The sequence below is a fragment of the Desmodus rotundus genome, chromosome 8 (assembly GCF_022682495.2).
Source record: "Desmodus rotundus isolate HL8 chromosome 8, HLdesRot8A.1, whole genome shotgun sequence".
In the NCBI taxonomy this organism is placed as follows: Eukaryota; Metazoa; Chordata; class Mammalia; order Chiroptera; family Phyllostomidae; genus Desmodus; species Desmodus rotundus.
Genome location: NC_071394.1, coordinates 125,442,310 through 125,463,776, shown reverse-complemented (window position 1 = coordinate 125,463,776; position 21,467 = coordinate 125,442,310). Strand labels below are relative to the sequence as shown.

Genomic DNA, 21,467 nt, shown 5'->3' with positions numbered 1-21,467 from the left:
TACAACTTAAAAGCCAAAGTTGCAGTATACGTATCAAAGTCAATTTGCTACGTCAAATTTAAATCATTTAATAATCTGTATAGTTTGAGAAAGAACAGAATTTGGTATATCTACATTCATTGATATCTCCTTGGTATATTGTTTAGTAAAAAGTGCTTTGGAAAACACATTTGGTAGGAAGACTTGTCGTATACCTGTCTTCCAAAATGTTCATTAATCACCTTCGGAAAGTACCAAGTGCTTACCGCTGGAAAATTGGACTAAAGTGTGCAGAGAGTTGGAATGTTAAGATAGTAATTCCTCTGTGCATTAACTTTATAATCAGAAACTAATGTGTGTATAAATGTATGGATATATATGGATAGGTGAGCATATATATGTCATGTTGGAGGAAAAGTAAGTGAAAATAATATGGTTTCCGAAAAATAAAGCTGGGCTATGAGACAAAATATTCACTAGGAGTCCATATTTTACAAATGAGCCTCGAGGGCCAAGTACACAACGAGATACAAAAATATGACAGTCGTGAGGCATCCACGGCATGTGACAGCTGCAGAAAACTTTACAGGACACGCAGCAGCTCGTACTGGGTTCAGGTTTTGCTATGTATTTTGTCTAATATTATATAACACGTATAGAATGCTTGATGCTTTATGAAGCCTTTTGTCCTTCTTTCTACTGCATGCTAATAACACGAGAAATTGTTTTTACAAAGTTAAAAACGCTTCTAGATAACTCAGGAACATTTCTATTGCTACATCGTCACATCACTGCAAACAGCATCTCCACAGCCCAAACACGCCGTCTAGGTGACGTTAATAACGATGATGATCGCTACTTACTAATATCAATGGTGGCTAACCTTTTTATGGAATGTGTTATTCGTGGCAGGCTCTGTTCAAAAGTCTCTCAAACATCACATTACCGTTATTATGGTCCTATTCCCTCACTGAAGGGAACTGAAGCACAGAGAGTTACAGAAGCAGTACAATGTCACCAACTCATACGTGGCTGTGCCAAGCTAAAGGTGAGGACACTTCACCTTGGAGTCTATGGTCCTAACCTGTTCACCATCCTACCCTGCTCCTCAAAGGGTCATTAGAAGAAGCAATCGCACTGACCAAACCTTGACCTCCGTGTGTACGAAATAATTTTTAAAGGATAGTCCTAAAGTCCATGCTGTTTTCACATTTGAACTCGAATCACAACCCCACATTTAATTAAATTTTAAGTGACTGACACTGCAACTTGCCAACAGTTTTATACACTTGCAGCCCTTGATTGGCATGTATTCAAACACATGCCCTAGAACCTTCCCCCATGACGCTTCTCAGAGCACATTCTGCCTGTGTAGAAGTCATCAGTGCCTTAGATCAGAGGGGCCCTTGTGGCTTCCAGAGCACCGGAAGGTCCCCGGGGCAAGTGCCGTGAAATCCCAGCAAATCTCCAGTGGGGCTACAGCCCACCAACACAAGAATGGAGTCCGGAGAGAATAAAACCCTCAGCTCGCGTATCAACACTGTAATTTCTTTGGCAGGAATCAAGAGCAGAAAACCTGAAGACATGACACTGTTCATGTCACACTAAAAGACCTATCAGTCAGCATGTCATCCCATTACAGGCGGAGCTCCTGCTGCCACCCAGAGAAACTCTGTAATCACATCGCCCTGATGCTGCGGGAGCTGATAAAGTGTCTGCTGAAATTAAGCTCATAAAGAAAGGCTGTTCAAATTTGGAATCTTCAATGGAAACAACTGCAAGTGAACTAGGGTGAAAAACTTTGTTTGAACTGCTTAGAATTTGCATTCAAGTTTATATTTTAGTTTCCTTCATGAATAGGATTTGAGGAAAAGATGAGACTATTGATTAAAATACCCTTTTAAATAAGTATTGCTGAAAATTAAAAACTAAAACAACAAAAAAACCTTTCCTGGCCTTACAGCAGTCCTTCAGCCGGAAGGAAGCACCCAGGCTCGGCCCCGGCTGAGCAGAAATGCTCCTCGATCTGCACCCTCTGAGACGCCGGTGCCGTGCCAGCGGTTGACTTAGGAAGCAGTTACGATGTCTGATGCCACCCGACCCAGCCCTTCTGGCATCCAGCTCCCTGCACATTATTCAGTCTGCACCAGGTATCCCCGCCCTCCCGCTTTTAAGACAAAGTAAAGATACCTGGAAGAACTGCACTTTGCTAAAGAGCTTTTCCAGACACAGGAAAAGACGAAACTTCTGGCTTGAGATGCTAAGCCCTTCCTCCCTGAGTGACGGGGCCCCTGTGCTTGCCCTGGGCGTGGCTGCATGTCACATGGCAAAGCACCTGCAGTCCCCCCAGGGCACTGTGTCCTTCGGGTCTCCCACCTAGTCATATCACCCACACAGCTTCCCCCCTTCAGGACCCATGTCTCCCTGAGGAATGCTTCCCTGACCAGTCCAGAGGCCCCCCTTTTCTACTGCCCGCCCCCCTGCTTCAGCACATCTCACGCTGCCAGCCCTCAACTGTCTGCTCGTGACAGAGCCCTTTGAGGGCAGGGACCATACCTCGCCCATCTTTATGTCCTCAGTGTCCAGCCAGGATATTGAAGAACCGTTTTTTGAGGGTGATGAGAAGTTGGGGGAAGGGATATGAGTGCGCTGAGTTTATCAGAGGATGCACTATAAATATGATGCTGTAAATAGTATCATTCAACACTAGTAAAACTATGAAAGGTGGAATTGTTGGTCCCATGTTACAGATGATAGAACTGATGCTTAGTCTGAGCAAACACCTGCCTGATGTAATGCCAATGGAAGGCAGACGGGAGGGGTCAGGTCCAGGTTGAGTTTGGGCTCTAGGCTCTCTACCTCTCTACCTCTCTACTTAGAGGGAATGAATTCTTAAACATCTCTCTTGACAGACGTATATCAGAATTCCACTAAATTCCGAAGCCATCTCTCAGATGGTGTGACTTTTCACCATCCTGTCTACTACTCTATAAATCTTTAGCAGGAGAACTTCCAAGCATTGACCAGACATTTAAAAAGATTGAAAGGGTGGGAAGAGGTTTCTCATGGCCTCTGAATGTAAAGCACGCTGTTTATTCTGTTCACATCGAAGTGGCTTCCGCACACCAGGCTTTGGTCAATCCAGGCAGTTCCCACAAAGCTGCACTGCGAGGACAGACAGACACATGGTGTTTTCCCCCGCCTCCACCAACAACACAGTTTGGTTCCACCACTCAACTTCCCTCTTGGAAACTTCCGCCGCCTCATTTCACACGGTCTTGGTGGGACCACCCACCTTGAAGCTTTAGTCTCTCCAGGCAGAATGGACTCCTGCCAGGCCAATGAGACTCCCCACCCCCAAATGGAATCCTATACCAAGTAACCCAAACGTTGTTTGTAGCTGGATCTGAGTGATCCCCAAGGCCGCTCCACGAAGAGGGTCTCCATATGTTCATACGACCGAGTACCAAGATCCTCTGAGACACCCTAGTTCCTCCCTCTCTGAGGCCTCCAAGTCTCTTTCCAAAAATGTCCTTGCAATAAAAAGAACCCAAACTGGCATAATCACATGTATGAATAAAAGGCCTCTCGCTTCCTCCCCTGCAGAGGAGCTGAAATCACCTTCCGGGCATTTTAAGCTAAAGCTTGAAAATATAAATGTTGTGTCTAAGTATACATCATAAAGCTTTTTAGAAATAACCGTATTAATTCATTGACTACACACCACTGGAATTATAAAACACAGGGACAGATACAAGTTTTTATAGTAGAGATTTTGGGGGGCGGGTGGAGGAGATAAATATTCCAAATAAAAGGGAAATGATAGAGACAAAGTTGATTTCAGTTTTTCACAAATAAAAAAAAGGACAGTGAGTAATAACACCTTTATAAGTCCTTACCTAACCAGGCAATAGAGATTGACAATCTAATTCTTCCTCTGAAGAAACCAGCTTGCAGAGAATCAGTCATCTACCCAAGGTTACGAACCTAGTCACCCAAATAACCACTGGTCTCGTTCCCGGGACAATGCTCTGCCCACTGTGTCTCCAAACAGCATAATTCATTCCAATCTACCTGAACGGCTCAGACATCACCCAACCCATACGTTAGATCACATAAACACAATCTTTACTTCCAAAAGAAAATGTCCATTTCATGTCATACGTCCTTGGTGGGCTACCCTAAGGAATGTGAAACAGATTGCCTTTTGCTGAACGCCCCAATAAACAAATCTTTACCTTCCAGTAAATGATATGATGCTTTCCGTAACAGATATGGCTTGGAGTGAAAAGGTCAGCCCCACCGAACTCAGAGCCAGGAGCATTGTCAAACCAGCATGAGACACTGGAGGACATTCAGCACGTTTCAAGAATATAAATAACTCCCACGCTTCGAGTGAGTGCAAGCCTGCAAGGTAGAGGTTGCAAAGGAAGGTTCATCCAAAAGAATTACTACTCTAAGCGCCAAGAGAGTAGGAGTCAGAACCAGGGATTCTCAGCCAAGGGCTATATCGCCTCCCAGGGGACGTTCAGCAAAGTCTGGAGAAGTTTTCGGTTGTCACGCCTGGGGACATGCTATTAGCATTTAATGGCTAGAGATCAGGGGTTGCTTCTAAGTGTCCTGTGAGGTACGACAAAGACTTACCTGGCCCGAGATGTCATTAGTGCCAAGGCTGAGGAGCTCTGGTCTAAACAGAAGGGCACGAAGGTCGGACTCCCACACACCTGGCTGGCCCAGCAGAGTTCACAGGGCATCTTCATTCCTGACCCTGTGCACGGAGGCACGAGGGACTGAAATCATTAGAGACTCTGGGCTCTCAGGTCACTCACAGGCACTGTGACGGTTAATTTTATGTCTCAACTTGCCTGGGCCATGGGGTGCCCAGATATTGGGCCAGTCCTTATTCTGGGTGTGCCTGTGAGAGCTTCTGGATGAGAGTAACATATGAATCGCTGGGCTGAATAAAGCAGATTGCACCCCTTCATGGGGGTGGGGCTCATCCAATCAGTTGAAGGCCCAGATAGAACAAAAAGGCTGGCCCTCTCCTCCAAGTAAGAGAAGATTCTTTCTGTCTGATGTGTTCAAAATGGACATTGGCTTTCTCCTGCCTCTGGACTCAAATGGAAGTGTCAGCTCTTCCTGGGTGTCAAGCTTACTGGCCTTTGGATGGGGCCTACACCATGGGCTCTCCGGGTTCTCCCTCCAGATACAGGTCCTGGGATTGGTCAGCCCACATAATCATGTGAGCCAGTTCCTTCCAACAAATGTCTCTGTATCACACATATATATGTATTTATACATGCACATCCTATTGGTTCTGCTTTTCTGGAGAACTCTGGTGAATATGCATGTGCACACACACACACACACGCACACACACACTATAAGCTATTGGCAAATAAATGGCCTGCTTTACAAACCGTGATGACATTTTTCTGGCTTTCTCTGCAAGGACTGCACTTAAAAGGAACGAAAACCCAGCATCTGCATTACAGCCCAGTGCATTTCTCTGCGTCTTGAATCACAGCCACGGCTTCAATCCCCTGCTTTTGTTCTCTGAGGCTCTGGACAGAGTGGGAGCCCGGTGATGCGCCCCCGTCTGCTTCCCACCCCCCGGGGTGATTTCATATCGATCCCCTGCACAGAGGACAGTGCAACGAACACGCAATAAAAATACACAATGCTTCAGCCTACTGAGAGTTTCCTCTTCAGTTTCACCTGGATAATGATGCTTTTTGCTCTCTCTACTGTATGAAAGTCTGGTACATTTCTTCTCTCTGTAATAAAAGTGCATCAAGATAAGAGCTGGCAGCTGGCTGTATTTGGAATTAGACCATATAATTATAATGGAGATCATAAGACCAGGAAAAAAATATACATGAAGACTCACTAATTCATCAATTCTAAATTGGCGATCAAACATGATAGGCTAACATTTACTGTTCCATTTTTTCGCAAAATAAAGCAATTAAGACAACTAACAGTAGATGAGAAAAGGAGACTATTTACCTTCTAAAGAGCACAAAGCATTATCAGGCACTCACTTAGAAGTATCAGTTTATATGTAAACACCACGAGTACAGTCTAAGCAAAGGACAGCTGCAGGGCCTGGGGTTTTAGTGCGCACACCTCAGAGGGCTCTCCTCGTCACCTGCACCTTTGCTGAGTATGGGCTGGGACAGCTCGCGATAAAGGACAGGCAGGCACAGTGTGGAACAGGCTCCCTGGAGAACAGGCTGTGAGCCACTGTACCGAGGGAGATGGGGAGGTTCCCAGAAGTCAGTCACGCTGGGGCCAGGGCCCTAAGGGGGGCTAGGTGGGCCAGGTGTCCAGGCTGAGGGAAGACTGCAGACTGACGCATCCCTCGGAGATGTGCTTATTACTCCATCTGTCTGTGGCAAGGTTGCGGAGGGAGGCTATGAAGCCACTTCAAAGAGCCTGGACTCCACCTGAGGGCCCTGAGGGCCACTGCAGGGTCCTAAACAGGTGAGCAGCTGGAGGCACAGCATATGTGCTTCTCTGGGGTCACTCAGGTAGCGGCAGGGAAGATGGCAAGGTGAACAGGGCAGAGGAACTGGAAGCCACTGTATGCCAGATGAGAGCTCTGAGATGAGAAGAAAGCAGAAGAAAATGGCTCAGCCCCACCGATTTACTCTCTGACTAAAAGTCTTTCCTCCTGGAAAACGTCCAGGCAGTTCAAAGTTCACCTCCACAAGGAGCCTCTCCTTCCGTCTCCCCCTCCTTCCCAAGACAGCATCTGGTACAAGTGGCGGGACTGACCACTCTCGTGGCCAGAGACGCAAGGGTGGCCAGGACACACGGAGCCCTTCTAGGCTCTTTTCTCTGACAGATTATCCCAGACAGTCCAGGGCTGTGGTCTCATTGCTACTATCATACTCATCATCACTATTTAGCTTTTAAATTAAATTTAAAAAAAAAAGAGGCTTGAATTTTGGTGGGCATTTTTGGGTTTGGAAGACAACACAAAGAAACGTAGAAGTACGCTGCTTTCAGCCACACACCAAGTACACAGTAGGGCAGCCAGTTCTGAGCGGGACCCAGAGCAAAGGGAGGCTCTGTAGCGAGTGCAGGCAGCAGCGCAAACTGCACTGCCCCTCCATTCGCGCATGACCCAGCAGACCGATGATGTCCGTGTCCACAGCAAACACAGATGCTGCAGAGGACCGCTGGGAAGTTCCAGGTGAAGCTCTGCAGAGGCTTCTCAGGCTGTTAAAATAGAGCCGCCCCCTCCTCTGCAGACAACCATTCTCCTTTTGAGAAACAGTCCATGCTTGCTAGGGGGCTCCGGTATTGAATGCCTGAGGAGGGAGCATCGGGTGATCACCTGACCACCTAGCTCGGAGATTCTTATTAGGCTGGGCGGGTGCAGTGGGCACCCACTGTGGAGTGGAAATGGCATATAAGTAAGCAGGCTCAAGCAGCACGGGCAGGTGACTCGGACTCATGGCTCCCGTGTCTGCTGCTTTGTCTCCTCTCCCTCAGTCCACACGCACGACCTCATGGGGAGTTCCTGACGATCGAACAACATAAGAGAGAAAAGCACAGGCCTGGTGGGTGGATGACTCTATGAGATACGCCCCCCCCCCCCCGAAGGGGTCAGCTGGAGCATTACAGCCCCGCTCAGGGTGGCTCTGAAGGACCGTGGGCAAGGGTAATCCTTGTGGGAGGCAGGATGTCGAGCAGCATCTTGATTTCCATGTAGCCTGGACTGAGAGATGTCTGGAAGTTAACGCACCTACATCAATTCATGGGCAATCGCTAAAAGCACGACCAGGACCGGAGAGAAAAGGATTGGGCAATCGGTGGCAAGGACGCCCAGGAAAGAGGTCTGCGGGGGATGGACCTGCCAGAGGAGCACAGTGTGATGATACTTGACTGTCTGGGTGGAAGCTCTCAGCAATCAAGTGAGCAAGATGACACCCGGGAGGGCAGGCAGCCTCCTGCCTGGTGCTTAGTCAGGGAGCTCGCGTACACAGTGGGCCCGGCAGCAGGGCCCAGCCTCACGGCTGCGCATGCGTCCAGCCTCACAGACGGCCTCTTTGCAGGCTCATCCATTACCACCACTGAGGGCCTACCTCCCGGATAGCAGAGCCCAGCACGGAGCCCCTCCCTGGGATGCGGAGGGAGGAACCCGTAAGCACCTGGTGGCAGAGGAGTCACACAGACCCTTCTGTCCTGCAGGGTGTAGTGAGTCCTCCCTGGAATAGACACAGATAGATTTGGCACTTCTGCCCATAATGCCCCTGCCCACACTTTTATCCGTCTCTTATAGAACAGTTAATTAACTGTCACGGTCACCACCCCCACCCCCCGCCGTCATGTTGTGGCTTCACCAAGAAACTCATTTTATAGCAAAGCAGCTTTACCATGGATTCACGTGCATGGAATTCACCCGTCTCACCCATGTACAGCCTCCCCTGCTGAAAGGATCAGTTTTCCACCTCTGGACCAGATGATTCTCCGAACACCCCTCCAATCTGACTCTTTCATGCTGTGCTTCCTTCAGTCACCCAAGGCCCAAATGCAATAATTAGGTTTCTTTCTTTTCTTTACTTTTTTTTTTTTTGGAGCCTCAATATAATGACAGTTGAAATACATTTTTAAACTAGATGGGAGCATACACTTTCAAAAGGAAAATAGTTTCAAATAGAAAAGCTTACAATAAGATAGGGTGCTCAGCCAGGTTGTTCAAACTGTGGTTATATTCAAAGGGATATAAGCAACAACATGATAGGGATTTGACCCTAGATAATATCTTATTGAATAGACAACAAAGAGGAGAATGAAGCTGTCCTAGGTGATAAAAAAATAAATCTCCAATTCAGTACCAGAGCAGGAGGGAAATGGTTTCACGATCTTTCACAGCAGCCTTTTTCCATGGCGGGTTCAGCAATGCATCTTCTATCAGCAGGAGGGTTGGAGTCACATACTTTAATTAAAGTTAGCTTCTTCAAGGATTATTAAAGGTGTGCTACAGAATTCCATCGACGAGATTACAGAACTCTCCCTAAGCTAGACAAAGTAGCTGCAGCTTTATTTTTGAAAAAGCAATTCAGGAAAAAGCGATTTGAGGGGGACGACAGAAGGCCGGTGAGGTAGTTTGGTATTGCGTAGTCATGCCCGTGGATATTTCATTCAAATTGGACAGAAATGAAAAACAATGCTTTCTTCACTTTTCCCCCTCAAAATCCAAAGGTAATGCCCTAAAAGCTCAACGTAAGTTTTCCACAGCGTGGCCAGGGGAATGTGCCAGGGGCTGTGCCTGTGGACCCTAACGTCACCAGGCACAGCTCGAGCGCCCGCATGAACCAGGGAGGCGCCAGACACAGGAGAGCCCAGACGTAAGGCACAGGGCCCTGCTCTCAGTTTCCACAGACGGGGCGGGGCAGCCTCCCACCAACCTGTGCCCCTACCCGGCCTGGCCAGGGCCCTTGTCCAGGATCCATTTTATGCCATCTCTTTCTTCAGAAGTCTCAATTCTGCAAAAACAGTTACCACAGGGGAACATCCCACCCAGGGGCACATCAGAAGGGGCCTGTCACAGCTCACAGAACCTCTCTTCTGATTTCTCCCTCTGGAGTTTGTGTGTGGTTTTCAGTACCCAACCCCCCCTCAAAAAGGCCATTTAAGAAAATTGGTTCATGTCATAGAAGAAAGCCAATCACCTGATACTAGCACACAGATACAACCAGGGCTAACATGTTAGTCCATTGAGTCCATTTCCCCCCCTCGTTGCAGCATTGCTTTGCCCTATCGTACACAGATGGGGCATCCTTTCTTCACTAAGCATTTCATCCGCAGTGTATCGCCGCGTCACTCTGACCACCTTTAAGCATCACTCCTGATGGACTCACTGACCTGCCCCCAGTGGGGCTCCCCTGGGTTGATTCCCACTTCGGACTCTTTCACAGAGAACTCTGATGAACATCTTGGTGCATCAAGGGCTTTCCACACTGAAGATTTCCCCCCTTGGGCTAGATTCCCAGAAGTAAAATGGCGCGGTCTGAGGTGAGGAATGCTAAGGGCCCTGTGACGTGTTTGCAGCTACCCCGTGAAGCCACCTGAATGAGCGAAAGGGACTCAGGTGACAACATGCCTCGCATTGAACGGTCTTATTTGGGCAGACTCACTGAGGGCAGTGCTTTAACTAAAACAATGTTATAAAGCTTTTTTAAACTGTTTTTGCTGCCAACCGGAAGACTGCCAGCAAGCGCGACACCCATGCTCCAGATCAAAGGCATTTTCTTAAAATTCTTCCATTTCATCAGATTTCCCTGAGGTGAGTATTAGGTCTCGAATACCTGCCCTCCCAAGTCTCAAAAGCCTATTTCCAAGGCCTTCACAATAATGAGTCTAGAAGGGGAAAACGTAAGATCTCAGCCTCTGAGTTTCCGTCTGGTTGTGGGAGCAAAACACCAAGTCACCCAGGTGATCTCAACACCCCTACAGCCCATATTCGGCACCCTGCAACGTCTGGCTTTTCCCCAGACTAAAATCACCTTTGAAAGGGAAGAGATTTCAGACCTTCGATGAGATTCAGGAAAACACGACAGGGCAGCTGATAACAACTCCAACAAAGGATTCTGCAGTGTTCTGAACAGTGGAAGAGACGCTGGGAGAACTGTGTGAGGTCCCAAGGTGCCGACTTTGAAGGGGACTGAAGCTTCATTGTCCTATATACAGTGTTTCTTGTATCTTGTATCTTCTTCAATAAATGCCTTTATTTTTCACAGCACATGGATGGTTACTTTCTGGACAGGCCTTGTACTTTTTACTTTTGTACTCCCTTCTCTAGTATTAGTGTTTCCTAATGTACAGATGTATGTGTATACACTGCTCTGAAGGTTTAAGTGAGCATAGCCACCTTAGACAGCAATTGGGCACCAAGCGGTCAAACTTTAAGTTTATGTAAACTATGATCCTGCAAGTCCGTTTCTGGGGATATATCCTCCAGAACTTCTTTCACACGTGCCTAAATACAGTTCCCAGATGTTACCACACATCTACATATTGGGCCAAAAGGTCCATTACATTTTTTCTGTAAAATAAGAGATACATTTTTCATTTTCACCGATAATTTTATTGACTTGGATATTTTGAGTATGTGGGCTATCTCCCACTATTGGCTTCTAGTGGGCAGAGGCCAGGGGTGCTGCTAAACATCTTCCAATGCCTAAGACAGCCCCACAGCCAAGAATTATTTGGCCAAAATGTCAATGGTACCAAGAAACTTTAAAACCACTTTTGACACGTTTGATCGGTCACAGCACCTTCTCCACACACTGAACACATTTTTTTTTTTGGTGTTTCAGGTGTGGTTTTGCCTTTCTTGAAATAATAAAGCATAATGTGCCAAAAATATCGCATATCTTCTACCATCTTCAATATTTAAATGGCTGCACAAAAATTCACCAACTCTGATAAGTTGTTTTTTTTTTTTTAATGCAAGCTGATAGGACAGCTGCCACAATACAATCAAACAAAATTGTTTTGAACAAAGTTAAAGACAACTAAGTGCTACTAGAGTCACCGTACAGGAAAAACATACCCGACTTTTTGGCCAACCCAATCATAGCTAAAAACACAGAAGCCATCAAATGTGCATCATGGAGGAGCAGATCAATACAATACGGCATTTTCATATGATGGAATGTTATTTAACGGTTAAAATATACACATAATCTGTATTAAACAATCCGATACTTCTCTTCAAACCTGCAAGTGGTAATGTAAGTTTCTTTTACGGGAAGTAAGAGACACAACACTTATGTAAAACTCTGCAGTTAAGTCTGCTGTGAAATATGAAGATACGTTCTGTCTCACTAGGAAAAAAAAGCCAAGTGAAAAAAACAAGATTCTGGGTTTTTCCTTTGCCTCTGAAATTGGCCATGTTGATGAATGTTTATCGTTGGCAAAGCACCGGGACCTGGCACGCGCAGGCACTGCCAATGGGAAAATAAATGTATAGACTTTCCTGGAGGATTATTTGGCAATATGGATCAAAAAATTTTTTAAAGTAAACAAATATTGACAAAGTAATTCATCCTAAGCAAATAAAAATATGTACAAAGATGAAGTTACAGTAAAAAGTAACTGCTTCATGTTTTAAAAGAATGATTTTGTTGATTATGGATTAGTAGGAGGATAAAAATGACAGAGAAGAATAATTATTGATATTAATGCTGCTCATATGCTGTTGAATAAAAAATGACCATATTTGCTTCAAACATTACATCCATGGGATCCTTATTAATCCAGGGTCTCTGGTACCAGAGGAGAATCACTGAGTGTGAATCCACATAAAATGGGGACCAGAATTTCACAGTGAAGAATAGGAACTTAAAAGAGTTGATTAGCACTATATTTGAAGAAGAAGAAGAAACAAGAAAATAATTTCATTTGATGTTTCCCCAAATGTTGACAACAGTATTTTTCATGGGAAGGGATATTTAGGGTAGATCCTAAAATTCACGGAAGAGCCCAAATGGTCAAGAATAGCCAAGCCAATATTGAAGAAAAAGGCTGAGAAGGGAACATTTATTATAAAACCTTAATAATTAAACTAAAATGGTATTAGCTCAGGAATCATACAAATAACAGAACAGAGTTAAGAAACAGATCCAAATATGTAACAGAAATTGGTAAATGACAGAGACAGCAGCAAAATAAATAAGCAATAGTTAGTGATTCATTGAATGATAAAGACATAGTTTACAATATGGAAACCAATTAGATCCCTGCCTCACACTATACAGACATATATATTTCAGATGAGTTTAAAGATCTAAAATTTTACCTAGTAAAAAATACCAATGCATAGAAAAGAAAACTTGAAAACCAAGGTATATATATATATTTTTTTAAGATCTCTAAGGGAAACATAAAGTAAAAGAGCAGTGAAATATATTCCATGCTTATCACATCAACCAAAATTAGAGTGTCTGATTACCAGCAGGCACAGTCAAGGACACGGGGATCCACGAACTCCCAGAGTGCTAGCGGGCGTGACAGATAGCACAGCCTCTTCAGAGGGCCGTTTGCAAAACCTAGTAGGGTTGAAGTAAGAGACAGCCGTTGACGCGAGAGTATCTTACCACCCAGACATGCAGCTTCTGGGGGTACACACCCTAGACACACTCATGTCCACATTTCCATCAAGGACATCCCCTGCCATGCTGTTTACAACAGCAAAGGGAAAAGCATCTTTTTTGTCCGCCAGTGGGGAATATTTAAACTCTGGGATATCAAGGAAATATTACATCTACTGTTATCAGCATATGTAATTAGCACATGTCAAAAACAATACTAGGTGGGGAAAAAAATCACAAAAATAAATGGCAGGTCTCATTTACCTAGAAGTTTAGACACGCAAGATGACAAGACATAGGGGGCACGCACTCAATCCCAATGTTACAGGTCATGTGAACTCCACCCCAAATTCTCATCCGTCAGTGTCTGAATCTCCCTCTTGCTCAGCAGAGAATTTTCTATTCATGGCAATCCCATACTTAGACTAAGTAGCTACTAAATGCAAAGTACTATGCTAGGTGCCAGGAAGGATGAGAGAAACATACAAGACTCCGGTTACCCTGCAGAAGGGCACAATTCAGCCAGGGAGGTTGTCTGAGAGACCAGGCTCACTCCTCGCTCTGGGTCTCATAGTGTGTAAACTTAGAAAGAGTGCTTAATTTTCAAGGCCCAGTTCCCTTACAGGGATCCCCAACCTCCTGGAGGCAGACCGGTATCATCTGGACCTGGTAGGAACCTGGCTACACAGCAGGAGGTGAGCTTGAATATAATGCATTTGAATAATCTGGAAACTATCCCCACCCCACCCCCGTCCAGGGAAAAATTGTCTTCCACGAAACCAGTCCCTGGTGACAAAACGTTGGGGACTGCTGAATGGGAAAGCCACCCTCCTCCCATTGTGAAGGTCAAATGAATACACATATAGTGTCCAGCACATGGCAAATACCCAACATGCTTAGCAAACAGAGGTGTGGCAGCCATCACAAGACTAAAGTCATCGAAACAGCATCTCAGTCACACTGACAGTAAAATGAAAAGGCAATGGGCCGGAGAAGGGCACTGGCTGGGCTCTCTACAGGTTTCCACAGCTGGATACAGCATCCCCACCCCCTGACGGTTCCCCTGGCAACCTGGCCCCCAGACTGGAAGGCAGGGGACATTTCTTCCAGCAGCAGTTTGGCTGCACCCAGGCCTGTTTATTCTTCAGGTTCCCCACGGACAGTGCTTTGTGAAAAGATCTACCAGCCCCAGGAAAGAGAGTTCCTTCTCTCACATCTTTGGGGGATTCTGGGGTGAAACGACACCCAAAGGACCCTAATATACCTAAGATAGCTTCTCAATTGACCCCTTTAAAATCCCAAGGACATACTGCAGCTCCACATTAGCGGAGAGAAAGCAATAGTGTTCTCAGCTCCACCTGCCCCAGCCCACAGGATACCCTCCTAACACGCTGCGATACCGTTCTATCCATGGACTTAGCGATCATCAGAGGGGAGGCCTGCCTGCCACGTCCTGGGCAAACCAGTGTTTGAAAATCACTTTTGGAGATCCTAAACGGCTGGATTTTATTGCCGGGATTCCGTTCAGAGGGCTTGGGAAAGGACGGTGGGCATTTCAGTTCTCCCGCCAATGTGGCGCCACCGTGTGGCAACAGCACAAACAGCACATAAAATCACAACCTTGAAATTCTGTGATTTTCACCAATTTTTAACTTTGAGGAATTCAAATTATTTCCATTTTTTATCTTTCAAGGGACAATTCACTTATATATTTTCTTCGTTCATATTTTATTATCACACTCTCAGATCTGCATTACTCAAAGACCCTATGAATAATCCGGCCTCTATTTAACAGCCTCAGCCCTGTTATATCTGGGGTCCGGCTGGTTGCACCACCCGAGAACCAATGACCAGGGCATTGGGTGGGGCAAACCCAGTTCAAGGTCCAACCACGACTCAAGACTGAATTCTTCCTTCTAGCTTTCTGGACTGGCTTAGGGATAATTAACTACCTTTGGTTTGTATACTTTTAAAAAAGGAAGTAGAAAATCATCTAGCAGTTTCATTTCTGCTTTGAAAACTAAAATGATAAAATAAATAGTAAGAGTCATAAAAGTAAGAGCCACTGGACACAACTAAGCAGGATGGTGGTTACCTCTGGCAGACGGTACCTGTAGAGGTAACGGGGAGGCTGGGAACATTCTAGGTCTCAATCTGGGCACCAGTTCCACAGGTCTGCTGGGTTTGTGAGCATCTGTCCTGCATACACTTCGGCGTAACATTAAAATCCATGCACCAAGGTCAGGCCAGTCTTTCCTCCTTAACTGGCCTTTGAGACAAAAGTCTGTGGACATACAGTCATAACCAGGAAGGCCAAGCCGGGGGAAGGGGAGGGGGGCTCCATTCTCCAGGAGGTATTGCAGTCTGTATGAATCAATTGCAGCCAAGGCCAAGGCCACAGAGGAACTCTCCTTCTGTCCCTCTGCGCGGGGAGAAAGGAGACAGTCTATACCTCTGTGAGCGTCAATTGCCATGGCCAGGAAGGAAATAACAGGAGGATGGAAAGTAGCATTTTCAAAGTCTTACCAAACCAAATTTCTCAGGAAGGAAGGATTTTTAGGTCTGTGAATCGGGGCCTAGAGCCTGCTGTTTAAAAAAAAAAAAAAAAAATTCAATGTCCTCCATTTCCACCCACAGTTCCGTTCCTCCTCCATGATCTTCCTTCCACTTTTACATCTGTCATGTTCCTGAGCCCCAACTGCCTTGGGGAGACTACAAGGCAGGAATTGTTCTATTTCATAGACTAGAAAGTCGAGGCTCGAAGACGTTTGTCAGACTTCACAAAACTGTCTTAGCAGGCATCTCATCATTGAGTTGCGGCAAGACAGGCTGAGTTGGAGAAAAGGGGTGATGACCTCAAAAGAGGAGGGGCAACCCTCTCCCCAGCCCAAAGTTCGGAGAACAGCTCACAGCCCCAAAGGCGCTGCTGCCTCAAAGCATCTGGAGTAGAAGATTCACATCTGACAACATTTACATATCCCAGGACCGGACTCCAATCCCCCCCCCCCCCCGGGGAAAGTGTGACACCCAGATCAAGGGGTAGGGAGAGGAGCAGAGAAGAAGCCAAACTCAAGGCATTTTCTAAAGGCTGGCAGGAGCCAGTGCTGGGGAGGCCAACCCCAGAGCCCAGCCGCTTCCCTTGGGAAGTCCCTGGGCCCAAACCGCTGTGTGCAGTCAGAGTCTCTGGGACACGTGTCCTCGGGGACAGGGCTTATTTGGGAGGAGACGGAGCAGGATGGATGTAGGCGTAGAGGCACCTAGTAAATTCTCCTAACCCTGCCGAGACGTGAGCAAATTCACGGGGAATGGAAGGGATGCTGCACCTGTCGCAGGTCCAAGGTCTCCCCCTGCGGAATCGCTCATCTATTTACTCCCCGCCCCTACCGAAGATCCCCCAAGGGGTCCCTTGGGATCAGCGCCTGACCTCTTCCAATAAGGCGGAGCTGAGGGAGTATGAAGAAGAGACCGGGATTGAGCTGAGGTGACCACCACCCCATCCCCCCTTTCTACCCTGAAACAGCGCGTGGCTCTCCAGACAGTTCGGGGACCCGGCCAGAGACTTTCGATTCAGATTCTTACTCGGCGCACCTGCCGTGACCTTGAGCGAGTCCCTGATTAGCCCCATTTTACAGAAATTAAGAGTACAAAAGAGTCAAATCAGCTGCGTGGGGCTGATTCTGGCGCTTACTCGACGGTTTAGGGCGCCCCGCCGGAGCGCCGGTAGCGTAGTAGGTGCACGGTGAACTGCAGCCCAAGAGCTACGTGGCCGGTGGGGATCGGAAGCCGCCAGGGAAAACCAGAGGCGAGTCCAGCCCTGGCAACGGGAGAAAGGAGAGGTTCCCACTCTGCGACGGTGCCCTAGCAAGTTCGATTCCCCGCCCCAAACCCCTCCGCAGAGGTGGACTGGCCTTGCCGGGGACCCTGGCTCAGGACCCGCACGGGGTGTGGGGAGACGCGCGAGACACCTCCACACACCCACCCCCGAAGTTGCCGCAACGTAAGAGGGACAGTGGCACAAAGCCGCGGGAAGGGAGGGGACGGTACTCACACGGGGTAGCCAGGCTGGAGTAGGTCCGTGACCTGGGTCATCGATGGTGGCCAGGCTCGGGCCACCGCGCCTCAGAGCGTCTGGGGCACCTGCCGCAGCGCGCGTATTAGGAGGCTGCCGGCTGAGAGGCAGGGGTGCGGGTGGGTCGGCGCGCCTGCTCTGAGCTGCAACGCCGCGGGGCTCCGCTGCCAGAACTGCAGCCGCAGCGGGAGTCCAGGAGCAGCCTGGAGGCGAGAGCGCAGCGGCAGCGGCTGCGAGGGAGTCGCCTGTGCCGCAGGCACCCCGGGCCAGCCTGGCCACAGCCGCCGCTGACACCCTGGCCCAGCTGCTGGCCAATCAGAGGCTCCCCGAGTGGGGGCTCGTGCGGAGGCAGGGCGGGGGTGCCGGCCAGGCACCAGCGAGAGGGGCGGTGTGCGATGGCGCCTGCGCCGGGGCAGGGGTTGCCTGCCCGCGGGTTCTTCTGGAGCTCCACCGGCGCACTGGCGGCACACGCGGGGGAGGGCCAGGCGCCTCGGGAGGAGGCGGGGCCGGGGCTGCGGGAGCCGCGCCCCCTCCTGGGCTCTCCCTGGCGGCACAGTGCGCTGTCTGGGCGGTGGCCCCAGAGCCCCCAGGCGAGACTTCAGGTCATTCCCAGCTTTGAAGTAAGGCTTTTCCTGTCCCCAGCTGCTGGGAACCCGGGGGGCCAGCCCTTCCCTGACCGCGTAGTGACAGGTCATCCGACCCTCCGCTCCAAGCTGCCTCTCGCCAGCGGGACTGTGGGCGCCCTGCCGCCCGACCTTCACCAGGGGCTGTGAGGCGCTTCTGCAAATATACTTCTCCTTCCCTTAACAGTCAGTCCCTGGATACTTAAAAGTCAACGTGGTGACCCATCCCCTGGTCTGGATTCCTTTCATTCTCGTGAATTTATTTACCGTGCTAGTGACGCTCATTCGTTCCAGACACGGACTGGGTCCCCGCTGGGCTGGAGAGCTGTCCCGGGCCACTGAGCAGCCAAATCCGCCGAAGCCCCATCGGCGCGGCACCTAGGGGTTAGTGACTTGTGCTGGTGGAACGACTCCCCAAGGCGGGTGAGGGACACATCCGGCCCCAGGCCGGGAGCACCAGGTCCTGGAAGAGTGGCTGAAGTCGAAAGGTTCCGCTGCAGGCCAGAGCTTCACCGCGCATTTGCATCCATCCGGCACAAGGCCTGGAATCTTCCTAAGACGGCGGGCTGCTTCGGCTCCGACTGCTGGGCTGTGAAAACACATCGTCAATTTTAGCTGCAGGATGGCAGTCACTCCATCAGAATAAAACGTTTGTGGAGGTACATTGGTGATTCCTAAAACGCTGGGAATCCTCGATCAAGACGGTGGATTGAGGCTGTTCTCTGCACGTAAATTTGCGCAGCAGAAATGGATGGCTCGCCCGTTTGTCGATCTGTCCGCAGCAGAAAAAAACAAGCAAGCAAACAAACAAACAAAACAACCTCTAAGAAGGGAACTTGGAAGGTAAAGAAGTTGAATTCTCTAAAGATCTGTTTTCCTCTTAAAGGGATTTTACTAATATTACCAACAAACTGGTTAAAGTAGAAGGAAGTTTGTGTTTAGTTTCTATTGTATTTATTCAATTTTAATTTTATTTATCTATGCTTGATTAGCATTGGCGTGGTACAAAATTCAAAAAGTGTAAGTGGGTACACAGTTCCCACCCTTGTCTCCCAGCCTCTCAATTCCTCTCCCTGGAGGCAACCACTACCATCCTGTTCTTGTGTAGTCCCCTGGAGAAAATGTATTTGTCTGATGGTCGTATGTTTACTCTTTGTTACACACAACGGTAGGTCTGGTTTCCGGCACGTGTGGATTCAGGGGTTCAAGTGAGGCGCATGAACATAGAAGTGAATGTAGAATGCGAAAGGGTTACTCTCCACAGGTGACCCTACAGTATTTGCATCGTGGCAAGAACGAGGCTACGCAGGTGTTTGTGAAACTGACCTAAATATATAAACTCACCTCTTTACAAGTCCTAACATCTTGCCTAAGTGGTAAACATTTTAAAAGAAAGGCAAATAAATACAGAAGAGTTCAATGATTCCGGCAAGGTCACAAATAACACAGAAAGAAAGTATAGATGGAAACCCAGAGACGTTATGAATGAGAAAGAGCCCCAGTTCCCTATTTGTCATCCTTTAGGTCAGAAACAGATGCAGCTTTAATTCTTCACCAGAGCTATTACTGATTTTTTAAAATCATTCCCCATGAAAGGTTTGGCATTGGAAGATGCCTTGAGTAACAATGAGCCTGCAAGAAGATGACCCAACATGCTACCTCCTTGATTACTCCATCCTGAGCTGTCATCCAGCAAAATTTTACTGAATCCCAGCAATATCCATCCCTTCTTTTGCCCCTCATGACCCACAGGCAGCGCTTGTTTTTCCATTGGCTGCATGATCTGGACCACTACAAAGTTTTAATGGAATCTTTCTTTATCAAGAAGAGCTCGCTGATTTGTGTACCAAGGAAGTGCATCGTGTGTTCTTTTAAAATGTAAATCACACAGTCCATTTCTTAGCCAGGAGATTGATGAGTTTATACTGAAAGGAAAAGGGCATGTCTCAGGAGGATTCTGGGTAGAATTAAAAGAGCATTAATCACAAGACTGGAGTGCCAGTCTGCCCTTACCACTTCCTGTGCGTGCGACCTTGGGTAAGTTACTTAGCTTCATTGAACCCGAGATTCTCTAAATAAAATATACAGTTCAGTCCTCTCCGTTGTCCTGTAAGGTTACTAATTGATACAATGTATGTGGAATTGCTTTGCACAGAATGAGATTTAATATATGTTAGTTATCTAAAAATTATAATTTTAACCTGGAAAAAGTGAGTTTATAAAGACAATTTCTATGCCCTTTTATAGTATTCTCTGGCATAGAAGTGGTGGAACCTTCACCTACTACTTCCTTATCATCTAAAATATGATATCTGATTTTCTAAAAAAAAAAATGTACCTCTACCTCTTCCATGGCACTGAGCATTTGTTATATAATGTTAGTTATTTGGATAAGTCTCCATCCAACATCGCTGTGAGAGTGGAAATGCCTTGAAGCTGGCACCGTGTCCCATCCTGGATTCCTGTGGGTGCCTAGAACAGTGTCTTTATAATGGCAGACATGCAAGAATTATTTGTTGAATGAAAAGTAAGTGGATGACAGGAAAAATTGGTAAATGGTACCTTATCAAAAACTTAAAAAAAAAAACTTTTGTTCTATAAAAAAAACTATTAAAGAGGATGAAAAGACAAGTAATATTCTGGGAAATATATTATCAAATAACATATCTGACAAAGGATTTGTATCTAGAAAAAAGAACTCTCAACATTCAATAGTAAAAACCAAACAATCCAATCAAAAAATGGGCAAAAGACATGAAGAGATATTTCACTGAAAAGCATATACTGCTGGCAAATAAGCACGTGGAAAGATGCTCAACATCATTAGCCATTAGAGAAATGTAAATTAGAAGTGTAACAAGATATTACTGTGTATCTAACAGAATGGATCAGATAAAAAGTAGTGACAATACCAAATGCTGGTGAGGAAACAGAAATTATGTCACTCATTCATTGCTGGCGGGAGTGTAGAATGGTGAAATCACTCTGGAAAATAAGTTGGCTCTTTCTTTTAAAACTAAAATCAGCCCTGGCTGGTGTAGCTCAGTGGATTGAGAGTGGCCTGCGAACCAAAGGGCCACCGGATCCATTCCCAGTCAGGGCACATGCCTGGGTTGTGGCCGGGTCCCCAGTGGGGGGTGTGCAAGAGGCAACTGCACATTGATGTTTCTCTCCCTCTCTTTCTCCCTCCATTCCCCCTCTCTAAAAATAAATAAATAAAATCTTTTTTAAAAAATCAAAAGACATGTGACCATGTGTGCATCTTGAGTTGGTGGAACAGATCATACTGGCCTAAATAGAAATAGAAATGTAGAGAAAAGAATTTATTGTTTCTGGTAAAACAGAGTATTTTTCCCCAAATTATCCTTTAGAATAATTAATATTTCATTGTACGGCTCTTTGTTCCCTACTACATACAGGCTTTTTAAAAGCTTTGCTGCTTTCTTTAGTCAAGTTGATTCTATCTCTGAAGGACAATGTAGAAATAATAATAGAATCTTGTCATTCACTGCTGCGGGTATCCAATAAGGGATCCTGATTCTGGTGAGAGATACTGAATTAACAATATTATTTTACGGAAGTATATGTGCTTACCGACTTACAGAATCTTGATTTGTGACTCTCTCCTCTTTTTCTTTTTTTTTTTTTTTGACTGAAAATCAGGTCTCCGCAATAAAGCCCAGATTT

The 21,467-nt window shown here is 46.8% G+C and overlaps 1 protein-coding gene across 4 annotated transcripts in view; it reads right to left on the bottom strand.

Moving 5' to 3' along the window:
* The window catches only part of MYRIP (myosin VIIA and Rab interacting protein), a 198,812-nt gene extending 180,859 nt beyond the window's left edge, over positions 1-17,953 (bottom strand). For 3 of the 4 annotated variants that reach the window (XM_045200150.3, XM_053930477.2, XM_045200151.3), the window contains exon 1: positions 17,137-17,953. The gene's annotated coding sequence lies outside the window, so the exon portion shown is untranslated. The remainder of the gene's footprint in view (positions 1-17,136) is intronic. The other variant, XM_045200149.3, reaches the window with a different exon arrangement.
* Positions 17,954-21,467: the final 3,514 nt, after the last annotated feature.